Source organism: Triturus cristatus, chromosome 5_1 (assembly GCF_964204655.1).
Source record: "Triturus cristatus chromosome 5_1, aTriCri1.1, whole genome shotgun sequence".
NCBI lineage: Eukaryota > Metazoa > Chordata > Amphibia > Caudata > Salamandridae > Triturus > Triturus cristatus.
Genome location: NC_140587.1, coordinates 119,139,074 through 119,162,020, shown reverse-complemented (window position 1 = coordinate 119,162,020; position 22,947 = coordinate 119,139,074). Strand labels below are relative to the sequence as shown.

Here is a 22,947-nt window from a genome sequence, read left to right as displayed (position 1 = left end):
GAATATTGCTCTTTCTTTGTCGATGGTATGTGTGAATCTCAAATGTGGATCAATGCTGTTTACCCATTCCACGAATGATTGTGCTTCTTCATTGGTACCCCTCCAGACGATCATAACGTCGTCGATGTACCTCTTCCACATTTTGATTTGATCAAGGTAGGGGTTGGTTTCCTTAAAGATATGGTCCTCCTCAAATTGGTGTACGTAGAGGCATGCCAGACTGGGAGCGAATGTGCTCCCCATTGAAGTACCTTTGACCTGGTGGTATATCACGTCCTTGAATTCAAAAAAGTTCTCACGTAGTGCCAGTTCTGCGCATTCCATTATGAAGGGTTGTGGTGTGACATAGTTCCAATCCTGGTTTAGAATTATTTGCTCTACCACTTGTAAAGTGCGCTCCTGTGGTATACTGGTGTATAGCGCTTCAATATCCATGGTGACCAGGGTGTCTTCCATATGATTGATAGGTATGTCACGTAGGAGACAGAGAACATCCTTGGTGTCCCGTAGGTAGGTTCTTGAATTTTGGACAATAGGTCTCAGGAACCAGTCACAGAACTGGGATAGGGGTTCTAGTATGGAACCGATCCCTGAGACTATGGGTCTTCCTGGTGGTGGGACCCTGTTTTTATGTATCTTCGGCAGGGTATAGAACCTGGGCATCCTAGGGTTCTCATTAATGAGGAAGTCTGCTTCATGTTGTGTAATCCAGTTGTTGGCGGTGGCTTCTACCACGATGGACTTTATTTTGGTCACTAGGCGTCCAGTAGGGTCCGTCTGATAAACCTCATAGCTGGTTGCATCGGCTAATAGTCTCAGGCACTCTTGATCGTATGCGTTTGTGTCCATGATCACTGTGGCCCCACCTTTATCCGCTGGTTTAATCGTGATGTCTTAGAAGTGCATCCCTGTCTTCAGGTGTATGCCCGCCCTCTATCAAACGCGGTTTTTAGAGGGCGAGGACTGGCAGATGATGAAGCATGACACCTGGTGGTGTGTGATGCCAGTCCGTCAATTTTTGTGATTTGCCCCCACTAAATTGGGCATCTCTTAGACACAACTAGGGACGGTCCTTTCTGTGGTTCATTGTTTTAGGATATCACGCGCAGCATCCAGTGCTCACTAGGCATGCATCTACAAGGGGCCTTTGTTTGGTTGCTCGGGACATTACATTGGGGCCATTGTGAGTGACAGTGCCATGCGCAGGTGTGGCTGTTGCTGTCCGTTCGATTCAGGATGCACGGTTCGAACCTCTGTCGGTCTTGTTAGGCGTTGGGGGTGGCGCTGCTGGGGCTTGCGCTTACAGCAGCTTGTTTCTGTGCACACGCTTGCTTTGTTAGGTGTGAGCAGGGGAGGGCTTTCCCATTACTTTTCCCCACAAGATTGCCCATGAATAGTCTGGCCTTCCAGTGCGGTTTGACGGTCTCGTGTTGTGGTGCGCACTGGATAACGCAGCAACAAGGCGTAGTGGTAGACATTTGTGACGGGGATGGACACTGAAGGGAGTGTCCTTTCGTTGGGTATTTGGTGCATTCTGAGCTAGCGGGGCGGGTTGGCACCTCACACCCCCCCCCCTTATAGGCAGGGACTCAGGGAGGAGTCCCCCACCCATACCAGAAAACAGTTGGTGGTTGATGAACTCCAACACTTTCATCACGGAACGCCCCTTCTTAGGGTGCTGTCGACTACCTTGTTCTGAAATGTGCAGAGGATAGCTGGCATGGGTAGGTTGTATGCACCGTATCATTGTTTGATGTTTTGCGTGCAAGAATGTGTAATTCATAGTCTTTTGAATGTCACTCACAGTTGCACTGAAATGATGGAAATGCCACACATAGAAATCTGAAACCTGAGCAGCTATGGATGGGAGCGGACAGCTCTCGGGTGGCTTGGCAAATGATCTACAACTGTGGTTACTTCACCTTATGCAAATAGAACCACTGATCAGCCAATAGTTGGGCTGGTTGTGGGTAGTGCCCCCTTTTGTAGTACATATAGGGATGCAATGGCTTTGAGGAATATGTAATGTACCTGGCGCTCAGAGGTAGCGTTTCAATGCCTTGGCATCCACAGACACGTTACATCTTAATGCCATAGTCATTGCCTGAGCAAGATGGGTAGCCCTGCAGATTAGTTTTCTCTCTTAAACAATCTTTGAAGCTTGCTCAGGGCTCCCTCAGCTCCGTTGGTGTCGTTTTATGGGCCAGGTCCTTCTTGTCTTTCTGGTCACCCTGAAAGTTACGCAGGGTCAGGCCTGGGTAGTACTTGGATGGGAGGCCCAAAGGGGAACACCAGGATGATGCTATTTTGAAAACAGATTTTATAGGTATTATACTGCTCTTGTCTATTTGGCGGCAATGCGCGTAGATCAGAGTGGGTGTTACACCTGGCAAAGGTGCTTGTTGTTTTTCAGTCCTTTGGCCTTTCTTTTCAGTATGCAGATGCTTCCTCCCAGGCGCACCCCCTTTTCCTCTCGCTGGTTTCTGATGGTGCTGTCACTCTTGCACAGGGAAGTTTGTGGCAGGGGGCACAAAGGAGAAAATGAATATGCTGCCGAATCCTGCATTTTCACGCAGCATGATTTGCCTATCTGGAATATGCTCTGCGAGATTCTCGGGCCTGTCTTTGCGCGAAGGGTGGTGCACTTTGCTGTGGAGGTGCTTGCTCCACACCCTCTACTGAGAAGGCCATCTCACGGAAGCCGCTTCTGGTGGCCATGGTTTACTTAGTGTTAAAGTGCGGTGAAGTTTGTTAGGTGTCACAATTTGTTGACCTTTTGTGCAGTGTGTGACTCATAGAGTCTACATATACATTGTTAAACTTGATGGGTTTCACCCTTATCCAAGGAAAATCTTCAGCTCTCCCACACTATTAGGGATCCGTCAATGGCTCTTGGCCGGGAAGGAGGTGTGATTAATTGGTTATTGCCTGCGTTGGGATAGGCAGGCTGACCTAGTGTGTGAGTTCTTGTGTGGCCAAGTGCAACATCTAGCAGTATCCACTGCTTTACCAGCCTCTTGTGTAAGTCGTTCCTTTGCCTTGCAGTTTGAAAACAGCTGGTGTAATGTTTCTTTCAAATCAGTCATAGTGGCAGCTCAGTACATACAGAAAGTCAGCAGCCTGCGCTGTTTTGAGACAAGCTGAAGGCCTGGGTTTGTCGGGCATACAGAACATCTTGAAGGTATTTATTACTGTGAGTTCCACGCTTAAGTCAAGAGATGCTGCCGCCTTTCATCTTTAGCCTTGCTATTCTGAAACAGCTGGTGTAATGTTTTCTGCAACTCAGTCATAGTGGCAGCTAGTTTATACAGGAAAGTCATCAGCCTGAGCTGTTTGGAGACAAGCGGAAGGCCTGGGGTTGTGTGTCATACATAACATCTTTAAGGTTATTCTCCCTGTTCCACAGGGAGGCCAGGGAAAGCACAGAGTGACATGGTTTACCGAGACTTAGCCTGGCTTGCCGCTTCTGCGACCTTTGTGAGGTTTGTTTATGTATTGTATGAAGGTGACAGAGGCTGTCACTGTTGTTTGATAGGCACCAGGGCCAGATGACATTTAAGTGCATTGTGTGCTGGAAACTAAGGAGCGGGTCCATTTAGTAAGCACAAGGAGCATGGGGGGCGTTTCTAGCTCTAAAAGGAAGTTGAGACAACCCAGTTGAGTTTCAGTGCAAGGCCACATTTGGTGGGGCAATTCCAGGCGTAAAGCATTAAGCCAGTCAGCCCAGGGAATTAGGCAGGTGTACGATTAGCTAAGATTTTGTTCAAACTGAGGGAGAGCATATCGACCATAATTAATTGTGGAACCAGAAAAAGCTTTACAATGCAATGCTGTAGATTTCCGGTAGAATGCTGTATGGATAGGCTTCAGGGATAAGGCCATGACCTTTCTGGAAGGGGCATCTTCTTCGACCTGTGTCAGACTGGGAAAGGAAGTAAGGCGGGCTTGATAACTCTTTATTCTACCTGCGTTGGCACGTCTTGTCAGGAGTGATTGTCAAAGGTTTTGCCTTCAGCCAGTCTAGGTTAACACCCATCCACTCCAAGCTAATTGTTCATGGTGATATTGGGCCGCATATACACAGCCCAGTATTAGGCCCCTGGGGTTGTCACTAGCAGAAGTTTGGGAGTGCAAGCCTCCACCTAGGGGGGTGGCTGGCTGAATTTGATGAACTACTTCAAACGTTTCACAGCACTGCACGTGGGAGAGTGTCAATTACCGGTGCATACTTCAACCAGACACCCCAGAACGAGTGTCAATTACCTGTGCATACTTCAACCAGACACCCCAGAATGGCATGCCCTCATCTACATGGTAATAATTGAGAGAGCAGAGAGCGACCTTACCTCTTGAATTTTGCACTTAAACTTTCTAGTAATGGAAGGGGCTTAACACCTTCTGAAATGAGCATGACCAGAAATGTGCTGCTTTCCAATGACATTAAGCAAACTTAGGGAGTTAATGGCCAAAAATGTAAACATGGCAGAGTTAGCAGTTTTATCGATTGTTCATTCATTTGGTCTGGCATGCTGTAGGAAGGTGGGATTGTCTCAGCGAATCATTTGCCAACAATGCTGTCACCAGCTAAGGTTTGTGGCAGTAACCATTCAGAGACAGTGACATGAAGCAGCCAGGGACAGTGAGCATATGTTTCCCGTGTGCTGGGGAGAGTACATGGACAGAGGCTGTCGCCCCCATACTGTCTGATGCTCACAGTTTTTAAGGGCCCATCCCCTCATTAGATACTCGTGATGTCAGCTTGTGTTTATATACGTAGGGAAAGTGGTTAACTCACACGTTACCTTCACCCTGCTTATTGTGCTGTAGCTGTTGGGAACACACTGCTAAGCCAGGAAGGCCCCTAATTTGGCCAATTGAAAATCTTAATAGGAGTGCAGGTCCATAAGCGCTTATTTCACCAATGCCTTGTTACCCATGCCATATTTTCCAGCCTGAGAAACAGATTTAGGTGTTGCTCTTCTCGCTCAGCCTTTCCTTGGAGCCAGGGAGCTGGGAAACGTTCACAAATTCGGGTCCTCGAGCTGAGAGATGTATTCTTCGGCAGCTCAGTCAGTCATATTGGCTTTATCCGGAGTCATGATAAAAGGCGTCCATATAGCAGTTACGTTGATGTTTTGTCCTGCCGAGAAATCATGCAATCCTCGTAGCAGCAGCAATCCGGGAACCATGATGCTATCAATACATCACCTTTGTAGACAAAGTGGAAATTAAAACCTTTCGTGCTAGGATATGAAGGGAATAGATGGATTGAAGAATTTCAGCTATGGTTCAGTTCTGGCTCCATATGTAGGTGCTAGATCTTCCCATAATTACGTTAGGAAGATCTGCAGTGGCATCGCTAAGAAAGTTAGGAACACCATTCACGTCTAAGCTGAACGGCAGTGGGGCCAATAGACATCCTTTGTTAGTCTGCCCTGGGCTTCTGAGTAATGTTGCAAATAAATGCTGTCATTTACGGGTTACAGAACAGGACCCATAATTTAGCCCACTAAAGCTAGCTCGCAGGGGCAGGGCACCCATAACAGCGAAGGGAGGAAGGGGGGCTCTGGCAGCGACGGAAGCCTCCCCAGAGCTGTGGCGGAGTTACAGGGCGATCTGGAGGCAGAAGGGTACAGTAAGGGTACCTCTGCGACAGGCGGTACAGTAAGGGTACCCCTGTCAGGCACAGTAAGGGTGCCCGAGCCAAAGTCCGGGAGCCGAAGGAGGTTCTGGGAAGACCGCGACGGCGCCCCGTTAGTCCTTCGGGCGGTTGGGGGGCCTGACCAACCGGGGGTGTGCCACAACACGCTCCACCCCCGTTAAAAGGGGCGGGAGTATGAGACTGATCCAAAGGAAGATCTGGAAAAAATGTGCCGCACTGCCGGGCATCGACCCACCGTGCGTGCTGGCTCGCCAGGCGGGCGGAGCAGCGAGGGGCTGCTTGCCCTGGATCGCCCGTAAGATAACCCACTTATCGTCATACTTATGTTGTATGAAATAAACCTGCAGCAGTTCTTCACCCATAATGAAAGTGTCAGTGTAATCTTTGGGTGACGTCTGTGCTTGCGTGTTGAGTGGAGCGGATGACGGTGTGGTCACTATGCCGCTGCCCGTGTCCCATGCAGGGGGACATTCAGCAGGGCAACCTTCTAGTGGCCGCCCGTAGGAGCCTCCCCCCCTCTCCCCCCCTGCTCCGCCTCTCTAGTAGGCCGCGCCTCGGGGAGGGGAGGCCCCAATGGGTTTGTCCTGGGGAGGCGTGCCACAAGGATGGGCGAGGCTAGACCCCCTTTTAGGCGCCTCACCCCCTCAGTTCTTCCTCGGCTTCCTGCGCCACTCCTCCTGGCCACGCGAATTCCCACCCTTTCCGCTTACCCTGCGCGGCGGAGGCAGCGCGCTATTGGAATGTTTTAATGTTTTTTCTTGCGTTGCAGGTGGAGTTACAGGGCGATTTGGATGCAGAAGGGTACAGTAAGGGTACCTCTGCGACAGGCGGTACAGTAAGGGTACCCCTGTCAGGCACAGTAAGGGTGCCCGAGCCAAGGTCCGGGAGCCGAAGGAGGTTCTGGGAAGACCGCGACGGCCCCCCATTAGTCCTTCGGGCGGTTGGGGGGCCTGACCAACCGGGGGTGTGCAACAACATGCTCCGCCCCCGTTAAAAGGGGCGGGAGTATGAGACTGATCCAAAGGAGGATCTGGAAAAAATGTGCCGCACTGCCGGGCATCGACCCACCGTGCGTGCTGGCTCGCCAGGCTGGCGGAGCAGCGAGGGGCTGCTTGCCCTGGATCGCCCGTAAGATAACCCACTTATCGTCATACTTATGTTGTATGAAATAAACCTGCAGCAGTTCTTCACCCATAATGAAAGTGTCAGTGTAATCTTTGGGTGACGTCTGTGCTTGCGTGTTGAGTGGAGCGGATGACGGTGTGGTCACTAAGCTGGTGACTGGGCTCAGCCATTATTTCAATTAAAGGCTTTTAATCCAGTCAGCATTCCTCTGTGTGGTGTGTGTGCAGGGGGTAGGCACTGGGACCTTGGAAGTTGGAGGCCTGTAAAAACACAAGCTGGGGCAAGCAAACTAAAACAAGTTAGAGAGCAAGGAGGAGGGCCGTCACACACTGTACAGTGTGATGGCCAACTAAAATGTTCTCTCAGTGAAATCGCCAGGAGGAAACTAAAAACACAAAGGAGGGACATTTACACAAATGCACCAATAGTAAGCCTGCATTTCTGAATGCCACAGATAACAACCAATAACAATTGGTGTGTGCCAAACCCCACAGAAGAGAATCAACAGGTCGAAGCTCGACCTAAAGATGGAGTCAAGGCTTATCTAAGTCCAGAAACACAATTCGCTACAAGCGCATGCCCTAATGCAGAAGGAAAGTTTAGCGCGATCCCAAAGAGGAGCGTGAATCTCACAAGCAGCCCGAAGTGTGCTGCATTGAGCTGACTTATGATGCGACCTTCGTTGGAGGCGTCCAATCCAGAAGAGCAGAAATTCCAGGTCTGAAGCGATTCCTCCGAGTGCCCGACACATCAGGAACGGCAGCCGACAGGATACCAGAAACTGAGTCAAGCACCAATCCAGTGCAGGACTTGGTCTTTTATAGCCATTTAGAGACCGTTGGTTCCACACCAGGCTAGACACGCCCCCAAGCCTGACGATTGCCCAGCAACAATGCCGCCCAGAAATGTGTCAGTATCTTGCCCATAACACAATGTAACAGACATTGACAACAACAACAAAGATAGCAAAAAAGCATTGGTATGCACACAATAGATAAGGAACAATCATTGATACCTACAAAAGAACAATATACAGGCAGGCAGCCGTGTATAGGAAGAGACATAACACACACATGTCAGCATGACAGAAGAGTTGAGGGGGAGTGTACATGAGCAACCAAGGACCCCCGCAGTGCTGGCAATCCATACAGGATTGGGACCAGGTCTCCCTGACATATACTCTCCACATCTATATGCGCTTCTTGGAACTGAAGTGGCAACCCTGGAACCATCCAGATGGCCACCGCCCTTGCATAAGAGGAGTAATTCGAGGATACAGCTGCCCTATCAATTTATTTTTTCAGTTTATCTGCTCCAGTGTCTACCAAATGGGTTTCTTTTAGAAAAACTATTCCTACTTCATACACTGCCAGGATAACATCTTTAGCTCACCCACCATTTTGTTTATACACCTTATGAACCCCCACAGCCAGTCTTGCTGGAGACCTTGAATTCTCGCTAGAAGACTTGCAGACACCCACATGGCATACCATGTGCTGGTCCTGTGCCACCATACAACTATTATCACCCAGAAAAACAAACCAACAATTCAACTAAAACATCTGAAATCTCTGTCCTTCCCCCAAGTAAACACCCAGACCCATATAAATGTGATTTTGTTACCACATACCTATAACTAAGCTCTTAACCACCACCCATCAAATAGGACTTCCATGTGTAAGGAAGCCAGCCTTTTTGCCCTGTTCACCCCCATTTTTGACTGATACTGCTGGTAACTGACTCTGATTGTGCCCTGGGTTCTGCTAGCCGGGGCCAGGGCCAGTGGGGTGAGGAAAAAGGTATATGGTAATGAGGTATAATACAATTGGCAATGACAGACCTCTGTAAGTCCCTAGTATATAATAAGGCAAGGGTGATTCAAATTACCAATTAGTATATAATAGGCCAGGGAGGTAAAGATGCCCGATAGATTTCCTGCACTGGAGTGTGGACTGATGTGTTGCCTGCTGCCATTTTCCAAGGCAGCTCTGCTTTGCAGACTATGTTTAAAAGTAAATTATATGCAAATTCGACTTCGGAATTAAAGGTACTTCCAAAGTGGTAATCTACCTTATTGTTACTTATTTATCAGGTGTCCTAGGGGTGGGGTGCCATGAAACTATAAGCAGGGACATTATAAAAGCTATTTTATATGCCCTGGTGAGGGAAAAACTACCAATTGTATTTTTCTTCATTGTAGATACTTAGCTCGATAGGCTAATATTGGAATATATTATTTAAGTATAAGTAATTGCTAGGAAGGAGTTTGAAATGTCATTCAAGGACTTACAAGATTTTTAATGAAAAACCAACATGTATCATAACTAATACAGAAAATACATGTTTAGAATTTTGTTTTCTTTGGGCCACATTCCAGCCGTCTAACAGCCTCTCCTGATTGGTCAATGTTAGATTCCCAATTTGGCTGAGGCAGGTACCTTAGGCCAAGTAGGGACCCTCGCTTCCACATCAGGGAAAGGAAGGACACCTTCTCAGATAACCCCTGCTCACCCCCTTGGTAGCTTGGCACAAGCAGCCAGGCTTATCTTCAAGGCAAATGTGTAAAGTATTTGCAACCACGCTTCCAGTGACCCAATGGTGACATCACAAACGGACTCCACAAGAATTTCATATAAAAACAAGTATAAGTTTATATAAAAAGATATATGATGAGACCACACAATAAGAATCCAAGATATGCGTATTTGTAATATACCTCCTGGACGGTTATTAGGCCAGCCAGCTCTTGTAAGATCTGGTGGTATTAATGAGCAATTGGGTCAGTCCTTTCCTTCAGTCTCTTCAGCTGTTTCTTCCTTGGCAGAGGTTCCTCCTGACCACAAAATAGTTTCAGTCCTGTTCAATCTTGAACAGTTTCATTCCAATTCCAACGTTCAGAGGTTTCAGCTCTCATAGTTATACCCCTATATGTCTTTGAAGTCTTCGTGTTCAGGGGTTACACTGACCCCTGTCTAAACCAGTTCTGGGTGTCTCCCTGCCAGTGACACCTTCTTGCTTTGATAGTGGGGGTCTGGATCCTTAGTCACTCAGCAGGGGATGGAGCCATTGTGTTATGGCTGCTGCCCAGGCCTCTTCCCCTCCAATGGCTACTCCTCCCCCCTACGCTCCAGATGCAGGTCAGCCTGTTGCTGTCTCACCTCCTCCCCTGGGTCAAGATATTCCCCAGATCATATCACTTTCAGATCCAGACAGTCAATCCACAACCAGGCAGAGACACACAGAAATGTTAGTGCACAAAAACTCAGCCACTTCTAGAAGAGTGGTTTCTAAAAATACAATGCAAAAACCACCTTCCCAAAAAGATGTGTTATTGAAATGTGAGTTCAGGCCTACTAAACTTCACCTCTCCATCTTAAACCTTTCGGAAGATAGGATGGAAACATATTAAACAGCCTCCCCCATTCTGTCCTATGGGCAAGATGGCATTTCAACAGTGAAAAACAAAATGGAGAGTATTTCACTGTCAGGACATGGTACACACCTCAGTACATGTCCTATCTTTCACATACACTGCACCCTCCCCAGGGAGTACCTTTGGCCTACCATACGGGTGTCTTATGTGTGCAAGTGGGTGCACTTGTCAGAACAACATGGCAGTTTAACAAACTGTGCACAGGCATTGCAGTGCCAGGCCTGAGTTCCCACTTTAAGGCTACTTGTGTGGGTGGCACAATCAGTGCTGCAGGCCCACTAATAGCATTTGCATTAACAGCCCTGGCACACATAGTGCTCTTTACCAAGGACTTTAATAGTAAGGCAGACATGCCAATCATGGACAACCAATTACCATTACACTTTATAGAGGGAGCACTTGCACTTTGACACTGATCAGCAGTTGCAAAGTGTCCAAAGCATCTATGCCAGTCAAACGAAATCCATCACAGCATCAAAAATAGAGGAAGTAGATTCAACAAAGTCAAGGGTAATCATGCCACAAAATGCCAGGTCTATCATTCAATATTAACAGGCTTAACTTTGAACCCTCAAAGGAAACTTCAGGAACAAGTTCTAGAAATGTTTAGAAGTTCAGAGCAACTTTTGAATAAAGTTCGATAAGGGGACCAACTCAACATCAAGAGTCAAGCTGGCTGCCGTCAACCATGACCTGGATTCCAGGTTCATTCTGCAGAAAGCTCCAGAGCTCACGACTTCCAGGATTTGACTGAGGCCTTGCAATCTGATGACATTGCATCAAAATTGGCCTGCTAGAGGGGACCGCACAGCATCAAGATAAAATCCTGCCGAAAAATGGCTAGTCTGAAGGTAGTATTTTGACCGAGGCCTCCAGCTTAGTGTATCCAACCAAGGCTCCTTCGCGGTCTGCCTCAAACTTTGACATTGTTTCTGTTTTGCGTGACCAGGTGTCCCAAGTTAGAGCTATATGTTTTTATGCACTAGAAAGTGTTAAATCTAAAAAAAATTATATCTCTGGTTTCCTGTATTGGATTTTTGTCATTTGGTGCCATTTTAAAGATAAAACTATGTCCTGTTTTTATACATTGATGTGGGATTTTTATTTTGTGTTGTGTCATACTTATTAATTGTATTGGTGTTTTTAAATGCTTTACATACCAGTCTCCTGAGTTAAGCCTGTCTGCTTGCAGCCAGCTATCAAGGGTTGAGCCAGGGGCTACTGTATTGAGACTTCGACAGGAGCTTATATTACGTTGGCTGCCTTTTTGCTAGTGTCATATGCATACTTACCCCTACTAATAATCCCCCTTCTGACACCATGTAACTAAATAGCTGCTCCTACTTCAAACATACAATTGCAGAATGTCTCGCAACTTTCACTATCCATGAGGTTATACTTTTTTTAATCAGAATAACAGAGGGCCTCATGCTGAGCTAACAAAGGGCCACATGCTGAGCTAACAAATTGCCTTATGCTGAGCCAACAAAGGGCCTAATGCTGAGCTAACAAAGGTTCTTGTGCTTAACCCTGTGCAACAAGCTAATAAGCCTCTTCAGGTTTTATATGGTTCAGATCATTCTCTAGTCATTCCCCTAGCACATATGACATTATGTGAGAGACCAACCTATCATGGAAAGTAACAGTGCATAATGACACATAAGGTACACCTGGCTGAAAGGATTTCTCCCCCTTCAACCTGTTCCTTCCATTAAACAACCTCCCTCTCCACCCCTTTTCCCTCACATTTAGCCAGGTGTACCTTATGTGTCATTTAGTAATTCAAAGGGACCAGTACCTCCCTGGCTTTTTTAGATCCCTGGTGATCCACTGTGTGTAGAGCAAGTAACAGTGCATACCTTTGCTCATTCTTGACTTTATGAACTCTGAGTTGTTTTAAGTAAATATATCTGCAGAGCAAACTGTGATCTCTACTTCTAGCTACAACATGTTCTGTGCCCTTCATTTAAACCCACTTCCTTGCATATCCTGGAGGTGGAATCAGGGGTGGCAAAAGTTCCTTTTAACCTCATTAGTGGCAATACATTTTGAAGTCATTCAAGTCAACGAATAAAATCGCTGCTAAACAAATGCATCACGGATGGGGACTGTGAAAGAATATAACCCTGGGCACCAAAATAAAAGTGGCCCCATTAGTGAAAATATCCATCTGCATCTGCTTTCTCCGCCAAGAACAGATTTACCTCTTCTACTCACACTGGTGGGGCTCCTCATCCCAGAGTGCAACTGCCACTATCTCTGACGGAGAGGGGGAGGCGTGTCCACCACACATAAAGCGCTGCCTCTCCCACCATGGCGCAGGACACCTTATTGTTGCTCTCACCAGCTGAACAACATATTTGACTGCTCTATTCACCCTGTTGCACGGGACGCACGGGGACCATGCCCGGGCAAAGCCAGGGCCTAGGGTGGGCCTGTCCGTGCCCATCAGAGACAGGAAGAGGCAGGGCAGGGCCTCCCCCTTTGGCCCTTGGCCTCTGTTAGTCGAACTGGTTGTGACCCTCTGGATGCAAGTAGGTGATCTTCCTCCTGTTGCAGCTTATACAAAGACCTTGGTATTGACTATTACAGCCATTATAGAATGCGAGTTCCCGGGACACTGATATGTAAACTTTAAACAGCTTGTACTGGAGTTAAAATCCACCCCTTGGAAAGCATTTCTCTGAATTGCCTAATTGAATATCCACATTATATTACACTTTTTCCCTGATTGCGAAACTTGAACTTTCTGTGATTACATCATTTACAAATATTTTCTTTAGTTTCTTCTCCTTCTAACTGCATATAATAGTACTTTTATAGTACTCACTGAAAATGGGCAAGAGAAAGGCCACAGAGTCTGCTTCAAGTAAGAATAGGATACCTAAAACAATTAAAACAAGGAAAACCGCAGCAGAAATCTGTACCTTAGCTGCTATTGATGACCTAATCTAGGAAGGAGAATCAATATTGTCTGATAGGAAGAGAGAAGCCAAGGAAGGCACTAAAAAGATAACATCTTACTATAACAAACAAGAAAGGGCACATTGTTTAGAATTCCTTCCACGAAATATCATTATTCATCATGCTGTGGATGAGACAGGATCTCAGCTCCCAAACCACACCCACCCCCTCTAGGAACCTTGGGACAGAAAATCCCCCTCAAGTTAGCGCCTCCAAACCCTTGCTGAAAATAGGTATACTTGTGACAAAACAATATTAATAAACTTCTGAAACAGATTTGCACCACTAACAGCCCTAGAAAATCTAGAGAGCCCAAGTCTGGGGATTGTGGTTCAGAAACAAAAATCTAAAACAAACAGCAGTAAGAATAGGATGGCGTAAACCCAAAGGGTAGAGAATGCCAAATCAATCGCAGAAATACACCACAAATTGGACCTATTGACCAATGAGGTATTAACCCTAATAAGCTAATTGGAGAATTAGTACTATACAATAGTCCTGCTAAGAGTGTTAATAAGAGCACTGCTAAGAGCCAAAGCTATCCGAGAGCAAGTGGGGGTCAAGGCTGCGATGAACAGGGTGAGAGGCTTGATAGCCAACTTTACATATACCCGCTGGATCGAACGCGGATAACATCGAATGCTTTGACCCTGCAAGTATAACCAGAGGGCGGATTACCAACAGACATGACATAGGCCTAAACACACAGGGTTGGTCATTTGAGGAGGGGAGGACCAGCTATAACTAGGGGCGAGGATCTATTCAAGATGTACTTAAATACTAGTATTCCAACCATGTGTCAAAATACAGTAACTAGAGAGAGATGGCTGAATTATAGGTCAGATCTAGGAGGACCAAGAAAATACCAGCTATATAGAGGCAATAGGATCCCTATACCCATCATCAAAGTATACAATTCAACCAGCAGAAGAAGGGAGCCTTTACCATATTAATGACAAATGTCCCTAGGCTAAAACAGGGTGTTATGGAAGACGAGGAGTCTTTAAGGAATAAAGTTAAATACTAGATGAGGCATAGTCTATCTATCATACAATCTGACATAATTGAAGCTGAGCGCCTACAGACTAATAGCGGGAATCTGGACGATATATGATTAGTTCACCAATGTAAATCCATTGTAGATGGCCTAATGGCCCTTGAACTACTCATAAGGCTACAATGGACAGGCCCAGATACTCCCCTGGAGTAAATAGAAAAATTCTCCAGTTCACCATTTCCTACGAAATGGGTCATACTTAATAATGCATGTGCTCGCACCAAGATTCCCTAAGGGGGTCACATCAAGAATAGGTCTCCCCTGAGAATATAGTGTGATCAGCTCTTAGGCAGCTCAAGTATGGCTCAACCTACTGTGCTCAAGCTGTCCTTTCTAAGCAGGATACCCTGATCCCCACTGAATAATTTCGAATAGAATTTGTTGCATTTATAACCTGGTGGTGGGCTCAACAATTAGGCATGATAGGGAATTTTGGAGCTGCTGTGACAAGTCCTGAAGAAAATACCCAGGGTCCAGAGTACAGCTACGAGTCTCCAGACTTCTGACTGGGGCTCAGGCTCCTTTTCAGCTTTCTGAGCCTCTAGCAGGACTTATAAAGTGGGGTGGAGTTTCCTATGGTTGGTGGGGCATCCACCCAACCAAGTGGCATCATGTCATCTTTGCTCTGCCTGCTGGTGCAGCAAAGCAATTAACGCCCAAACACATAACTTAAAGCATCAATCTCATTAAGTGCTGACTCAGACATAGGACCAATTATAAACAGTATTCAGGAATCTGCAAATGTCGAAACTTACCTCATTTTTGGATCCCCCCACCCTAATTTAGATAAAAAGCACCTACTCTATTTTTTGGGAGATACAGTAAAAACACAGCAAAACACATATTTGTACAATACAACCAGCGGCTGGGAGCCCCCGGAGGGTGGTTGCTGTGCTCTGCGCCCTCTTCCTGCTCTGCCCAGGCGGCCCGCGCCCCAGGACCATACTCCACGTTTTTCCCGTGACGCTTGGTGGTCGCCACTCGCGGATACGGCTCGTGGACACCAGAAGTTTCAGTCTCTGCAGAAGAATGCCAAAAAACAAGCTGAGCAAAAGAAGAAACAAGGACATGATCAGAAGGCAGCTGCCAAAGTTGCGTTAGTGTATTCCTGTGTTATTTGTAGGACGCAAATGCCGGATCCTAAAACTTTCAAACAGCACTTTGAAAGCAAACATCCTAAAGTCCCACTCCCTCCAGAACTGGTTGATGTTGAAGTATAAACCGTTCACAGGTGACTCATTCCACCTTCTGACTGTGGTGCTGTTTTGGACTTTACGTGATGGACCTAGAGCAGCAAAATGTTGATGAACTATGAAGGCGCTTAACAAACTTCCAATTTTTTATGCTGTGCCATCATTGCGCTTTATACAAAGACATTCCTCTTTAAATGTTCGATTGCGTCCTGATTTGGATATCTTTAAATGAAAATGTCAGGAAAAATGGGAATGTTTGAAAGTTGTAATTATATGGTCATATTGTGTAAATTCATTTAATAAAAGTAGTGCTTTAATACAACCAAATGAAACAATGCAGTCAATCTTTGTCTCCAATCAAATCATAGTAATTTAGTTTGGGGCTAATAATCCACTGCGCTTCCTCTATGCAGATAACAAACTGAACCAGACAAAATATTCATACTGTTGTTTAATTATGCGTGTTTAGGCACAACGTTCTCGGACCCCCTTGCCCCAACTCCACAGCAGAAGACCCTATTTTAAAAGTAAGCACTGGAGGATACAGCTGAAAGCCATTTTCCACAGGGCATTACATTGGCTGACAATCCATTTGTGGTCCGAAGTGGAAGCAGAGGTCCAAAACCCAGAAATCCCAAAACTCAAAAAAACTTGAGGGTGTCATGGTGTACACTCTGACTTCCCACTTTCAAATTTCCCAGTTTGAGTTAAGGGCTCATGGAACCCTTATACGTACTTCTAACCTATCCATTTTTTTCAACGTATTTCATCCAAAGAACTTTTTAGAAGAGATAAAGGTGTGGCAGTCACACACTGATAGTAAAACAGGTTAAAGTACATGCTTTAATCTTAAGATCAAGAGTCAGGAGAACTTTTACCATTTTCTGAATGAGGTCAGGAGGCAGCATTTAGTTTTTCTGAAAATAATTAATTAATGGACGTCAGTTAGAGGTTGCCTTGGTAACATTTTCAAACATTGCCTTGACGTCTGGTACCCATAATGTTTTTTTGGCATTGCCTCTGCTACCCTTTGTCTCAAGGGCCAGGAAGGTGGAAACAGCAGCAACAGGAAGTAGACACTCTCTAAACAGACTGCCTGCTTTTTGTCGCTTTATCCTTCTACCTTAGCTCAGCAGCAACCTGGAAGCTAATGAGGGTCAATGCGTAGCAGAAAGAATCCACCTTTTGATGCCGTTGTGGGGATCAAAGGACATGTGATGTCGTTTCTGCTACCCCAAACATTCCGACAAATTTAGATCTTTTGATGCATGTCTACAATAACGAGAAGCACATACATTTTTATTCTTTCGTTACCTTCTGAATTAGTGATTTCTGTTTTACAGAAGGTCTCATCACTGTTGAACCTGGTGATTCTTAAACACCCAAACAAAGAGACATACACAGTATGATACATATGCATGTATGCCAGTTTAGCTCCTATTTCTCAATTGGAAATATTAGGAGTGGCCGAAATGTATTAGTGGAAATGTGAAATGAGTTGAACCTGCCAATTCCTCCATGCCATTAGTTAGTGAAGGGAAATCAAATGATTCCACACTGCAGGAAATGCTGTATATAGTTACCCATTGCTTTCTTCAACACCAAAGCCGTCAGTTTCAACCAATATTATTGGCCTCTCTGCAACCAATGTCAGCCTGAACTGTATCTTCATTCAGTTTGTTGCAATGTGTTCAATTAGATTTGGTGCAAATTCAAGTAAAACACTAGGGCTGGTCAGAATTGGCGTAGTGCCACTACGCCAAATTTTGGAAAAAATGTGTGGAAAACGAGCGCACATCCTGAGGGTCCGTGTGCCTGGTACAGGGGTCCATAGTGCCCGGGCAGGGTCCCTGATCTCCCCGTCCTGGCTGGGTTGAGAAGCAGGGACCGGCCAGGGCCTGGGGTTTGGGAGCCCCCGTCCTCCAGCCTGCCAAGTGTCCATCTGCCCAGGACAAGGGTCCCTGGTGCAGAGCCCCGGAGACTTGCAAGGGCAGGCGGGAGCCCTACCGCTATGGCTCGGCTCTGGCCGGGCAGATGGGAGTCCTTTCGGTCCCAGCCATCTGGTCACACCAATTCCCTCGGCCCAGGATGGGGTCTGGCGGGCCCAAGGAGGCTGCCTGTGCGCCTCTGGGCCTGGGAGCCCTGGCTGGGTCCAGGGGCCCTGCTGGGAATCGGGTCGGGTGATACGGCTCTGGGCCCCGTCCCCTGGCCTGCCGCTCTGCCAAAGGCCTGACATGGGGTTCCGTTGTGCCTGGGGAGCCTTCCCTTGCTTGGCTGGGACAGGAGCTCCAGCCGGGTCCCCTGAGGGCCCCAGGGAGGGTGGCCTCCCCACCCCAGGCTCTGTCCTCGGTCCTGGTGCATGGCAGGGTGCACGGGATGGGGTTTGGCAGGCCCGGGGAGACTCCCCCTGCCCTTCCCGGCCCTGGGTCGCGTGTTCCGGCTCTGGGCCCTGTCCCCCAGCCTGCCGCTCTGCCAAAGGCCTGGGACGGGGCTCTGTTGTGCCTGGGGAGCCTCCCTTGCTTGGCTGGGTTCAGGAGATCTGGCCGGGTCCCCTGAGGGCCCCAAGGAGGGTGGCCTCTCCATCCCAGGCTCCGTCCTCGGTCCTGCAGGGTGCCCGGGATGGGGTCTGGCAGGCCCAGGGAGGCTTCGCCTGCGCCTGTGGGGCAGGGAGCCCTGGCTTGGTACAGGGGTCCCATTGGGCCCCGGGTCAGGTGCCCCGGCAGTGAGCTCCATCCCTCAGCCTGCCACACTGCCAAAGGCCCAGGATGGGGTTTCGTTGTGCCAGGGGAGCCTCCCCTTGCTTGAGTGGGTTCAGGAGCTCTGGCCGGGGCCCCTGAGGGCCCCGGGGAGGGCAGCCTCCCCACCCTGGGCTGCGTCCTCAGTCCTTCTGCATGGCAGGGTGCCCAAACGGGGTCCGGTGGGCCCGGGGAGGTTTCCCCTGTGCCTCTGGGCCTGGGTGCCCTGGCTGGGTCCAGGGGCCCCACCGGGCCCTGGGTCAGGGGCTCAGGCCCTGGGCCCTGTCCCCCAGGCTGCCGCACCGCCAAAGGCCCAGGGTGTGGATCTGTTGTGCCCGGGGATCCTCCCCTTGCTTGGCTGGGTTCAGGAGCCCCAACCGGGGCCCCTGAGGGCCCCGGGGAGGGCGGCCTCCCCACCCCAAGCTCTGTCCTCGATCCTGCTGCATGGCAGGGTGCCCGAGATGGTGTCCGGCGGGCCCGGGGAGGCTTCACCTGTGCCTCTGGGCCTGGGAGCCCCTGCTGGGTCCAGGGGCCCCGTCGGGCCCCGTCCCCCGGCCTTCTGCTCCACCAAGGGCCCAGGACAGGGATCCGTTGGTCACACGCAAGCCTTCCTTGCTTGTCAAGGTGTCAGCGGGCCCGGGTCGGAGGGCCCGTCAGGTCCTCCTTGCAGCCTCCATGGCTGGGGCCCAGCTGGGGTCCTGGGCCTCCGGACCCCCATGCCCCAGCACCCACTCACTCTTTCGTTGGGGTACAGAGTGACCAGATGGCTTCCCTTTCGAGCTCGGCCATCTGGTCACATCTTTCCCCTCGGCCATCTGGTCGCACCTATCCCCTCGGCCATCTGGTCGCACCTTTCCCCTCGGCCATCTGGTCGCACCTATCCCCACGGCCATCTGGTCGCACGCAATGCTTTCCAATGGGATGACCAGATGGCCGGGCTTGCATGGAAGTCCTGATGAGGGCTCATTTGCCTCCCTGATCCCAGCGAGGGTTCCAGGAGGTTGGGTACATTCGCGCCTTAGGTCCCCTCTGTCACCTCGTGTTCACGGATTACAAGAAAGGGGGTAATTTTCCTCCGGATTACTAGGGAGAGTGTCAGTCAGACCTCCGTGACGTCCGGCGATTCTGAAATAGGGGAAGACAGTACCCGGGCCTGTCCACCGGGGCCCCCAGGGGAAGACAGTACCCGGGCCCGCCCGTCAGGGCCCCCAGGGGCCTGGGTACGCATCTGCCTCTCAGCCCCTTCCTTTGACCCTGATCACCCCAGGAGCAGGCAGGGATTTAAAGCCGGCATCCCCCCATGCAGGACGGACTGCCAGGGGATGCCTTAGCCGTACTCTGATCGATTGCGATTGGGCACTCTCGGTCCGTTTAGGGATGGACTGCTTGGCCAGCCTCGGCTGTTGTTTCAAGCAAGGAGCTTCCTCCCCCCGTGGTCCGATTCGAGGGCCTGCCGCCTCGTGGGTGGTCCTTTACCCTACTCAGCAGAGTGAAGGCCGGGCGGCCCCGGCAGCTTGTGTCCCCAGTGGTCTGATCCGAGCGGAAGGGGTTGGTGCGGCGCCAGACCCTCGGAGGGTAGGTTCATAAGCCCCATGCGCCACGCTGTCACCCCTCTCTGCCCAGCACATTTCCACAGCAGCTCGGAACAACCGTTCCGAGGGGTGCTGCCTCCGCCAGGCTCCGGCACCCCTGCGTCTCGCTCAGGCTGTGCCTCGGCCCGCCTCCCCTTGCGGGGGAGACAGCTGGGTCTGCCGGTGCCCATGTGACCGCACCTCTCCACCCCTCCAGCGAGCCCTCCCTCCCATGTGGGTGGGCTCCTTTCCCCAGCAGGCTCGCAAGAGAGAGGGGTGTGCGAAGGTTGTGCGGTCGGGGAGGAGGACACGTGGCCCCCGAACCCACCCTGTCAGCAGATGCGGCTACCTTGTTGATCCTGCCAGTAGCATATGCTTGTCTCAAAGATTAAGCCATGCACGTGTAAGTACACACGGCCGGTACAGTGAAACTGCGAATGGCTCATTAAATCAGTTATGGTTCCTTTGCGCGCTCCATCTGTTACTTGGATAACTGTGGTAATTCTAGAGCTAATACATGCCGACGAGCGCTGACCTCCCGGGATGCGTGCATTTATCAGACCAAGACCAATCTGGGCTCGCCCGGCCGCTTTGGTGACTCTAGATAACCTCGGCCGATCGCACAGCCCCGAAACAGGGAATCAGAGTTCGATTCCGGAGAAGGAGCTTGAGAAACGGCTACCACATCCAAGGAATGTAGCAGGCGCGCAAATTACCCACTCCCGACTCGGGAAGGTAGTGATGAAAAATTAAATACAGGACTCTTTCGAGGCCCTGTAATTGGAATGAGTACACTTTAAATCCTTTAACGAGGATCCATTGGAGGGCAAGTCTGGTGCCAGCAGCCGCGGTAATTCCAGCGCCAATAGCGTATATTAAAGTTGCTGCAGTTAAAAAGCTCATAGTTGGATCTTGGTATCGAGCTGGCTGTCTGCCGCGAGGCGAGCTACTGCCTGTCCTAGCCCCTGCCTCTCGGCGCCCCCTTGATGCTCTTGAATGAATATCCTGGGAGTACGAAGCGTTTACATTGAAAAAACTTGAGTGTTCAATGCAGGCCGGTCACCTGAATACTACAGGTAGGAATAATGGAATAAAACTACGGTTCTATTTTGTTGTTTTTCGGAACTGGGGCTATGATTAAGAGGGATCACTGACGAAATATCGAGAAGGAGAATATCGAATCGCCAAAATATCAAAGTAAAAATATAGAATGCCAAAATATCGAATCCCTATCTCCAAACAGGTAAGTACAAAAATATAGAACCCAAAATATCGTTGTAAAAAATATAGTTAGTCAAAATATCGAATGTTTTAAATGTCTTAAAATTAATGTAAAATTAATGAAATAAAACATATAATTAACTTTAAAATTAATAAATAATTAATGTAAGTAAAAAAAAAAAGTAATACATATATATTAACGTAAAATAATTCAAAATATGCAATATTTTCTGCGTAGGATAGCAGGCGGATAAAATTTACTATTACCACTCCAGTAAGTGCAATAGTAGGGAAAGCGTTGGATAGCGAGAGGGTAAAAATTACTATTCCCACTCCAGAGAGCGCAACAGTAGGAAAAGCGTTGGATAGCGGGATGGTAAAATTTACTATTCCCACTCCAGTGAGTGCAACAGTAGGGAAAGCGTTGGATAGCGTAGGGGTAAAATTTGCTATTCCCACTCCAGTGAGTGCAACAGTAGGGAAAACGTCAGATGGCGTAGAGGTAAAAATTGCTATTCCCACTCCAAAGAGTGCAACAGTACGGAAAGCGTTGGATAGCGTAGGGGTAAAAATTACTATTCCCACTCCAGAGAGTGTAACAGTAGGGAAAGCGTTGGATAGCGGGAGGGTAAAATTTACTATTCCCACTCCAGTGAGTGCAACTGTAGGGTAAGCGTTGGATACCGTAGGGGTAAATATTATTATTCCCACTACAGTGAGTGCAATAGTAGGGAAAGTGTTGGATAGCGTTGGGGTAAAAATTACTATTAAATTATTAATACCCCAAAAAAAGTATTAAAATTAATTACCTATCACAGAATATTTAATAATTAATTAATTATAAATACCACTTTTATTAATTACCTATTAATAATTAATTAACAGCCAATTAATTTTTAATACCAAAAATGATAAATAAAATTAATACCAATTAATAATTAATTAAGAATAAATTAATTAGCAATATACAAAAATTATTTCAATAATTAATTATTTACAATTAAATTAATTCCCACCATATTCCCCTATAAACCCACAACCCGCTACAAATAATAAATTAATACAATTAACATAATTATGAATTAAACAATAAAATCAAATTAATTACCAATTAATACAAATTATTTACCAAGTAATAATTAATCAACAACCAACTAACTTTCAATACCAATTAATAATTACCTAATAACAATTAAATTACTTCCCACCCTATTCCCCTATAAACCCACAACCCGCTACAGAAGTAAAACGCAAAATTAAATTAAAAATAATTAATAATTCCTAAAAATTAGTATTTAATGTACTATAATTAAATTACTTCCCACCCTAATCCCCTATAAACCCACAACCTGCTACGGAATTAAATTACACAAAAATAAAATAACATAAAATTAATTACTTTAAAAATATTCAAACATACATTCCAAAATTAATACATACTTTTAACACATATACTAACACTTAAAACACTATAAAAAAAATCTTACCTGATTTTCGATATTCTTCACCACTATATTTTGCCAATTCGATATTCTGTCCATTCTATATTAATAGCCCGATATTCTGTCCTGACGATATTTTTTATTCGATATTATGTCTGTTTACCGATTAAGAGGGTTTGCTGGGGGCATTCGTATTGTGCCGCTAGAGGTGAAATTCTTGGACCGGCGCAAGACGAACCAAAGCAAAAGCATTTGCCAAGAATGTTTTCATTAATCAAGAACGAAAGTCGAAGGTTCGAAGACGATCAGATACTGTCGTAGTTCCGAACATAAACGATGCCGACTAGCGATCCGGCGGCGTTATTCCCATGACCTGCCGAGCAGCTTCCGAGAAACCATAGTCTTTGGGTTCCGGGGGGAGTATTTCAAAGCTGAAACGAAAAGGAATTGACAGAAGGGCACCACCAGGAGTGGAGCTTGCGGCTTAATTTCGACTCAACACGCGAAACCTCACCCTGCCCGGACACGGAAAGGATTGACAGAT

The 22,947-nt window shown here is 47.6% G+C and overlaps 1 pseudogene; it reads left to right on the top strand.

Annotated features, from left to right (window-relative positions):
* The first annotated feature begins 20,086 nt into the window (after positions 1-20,086).
* Positions 20,087-22,947, top strand: part of LOC146830346 (18S ribosomal RNA) — a 3,429-nt pseudogene continuing 568 nt past the window's right edge.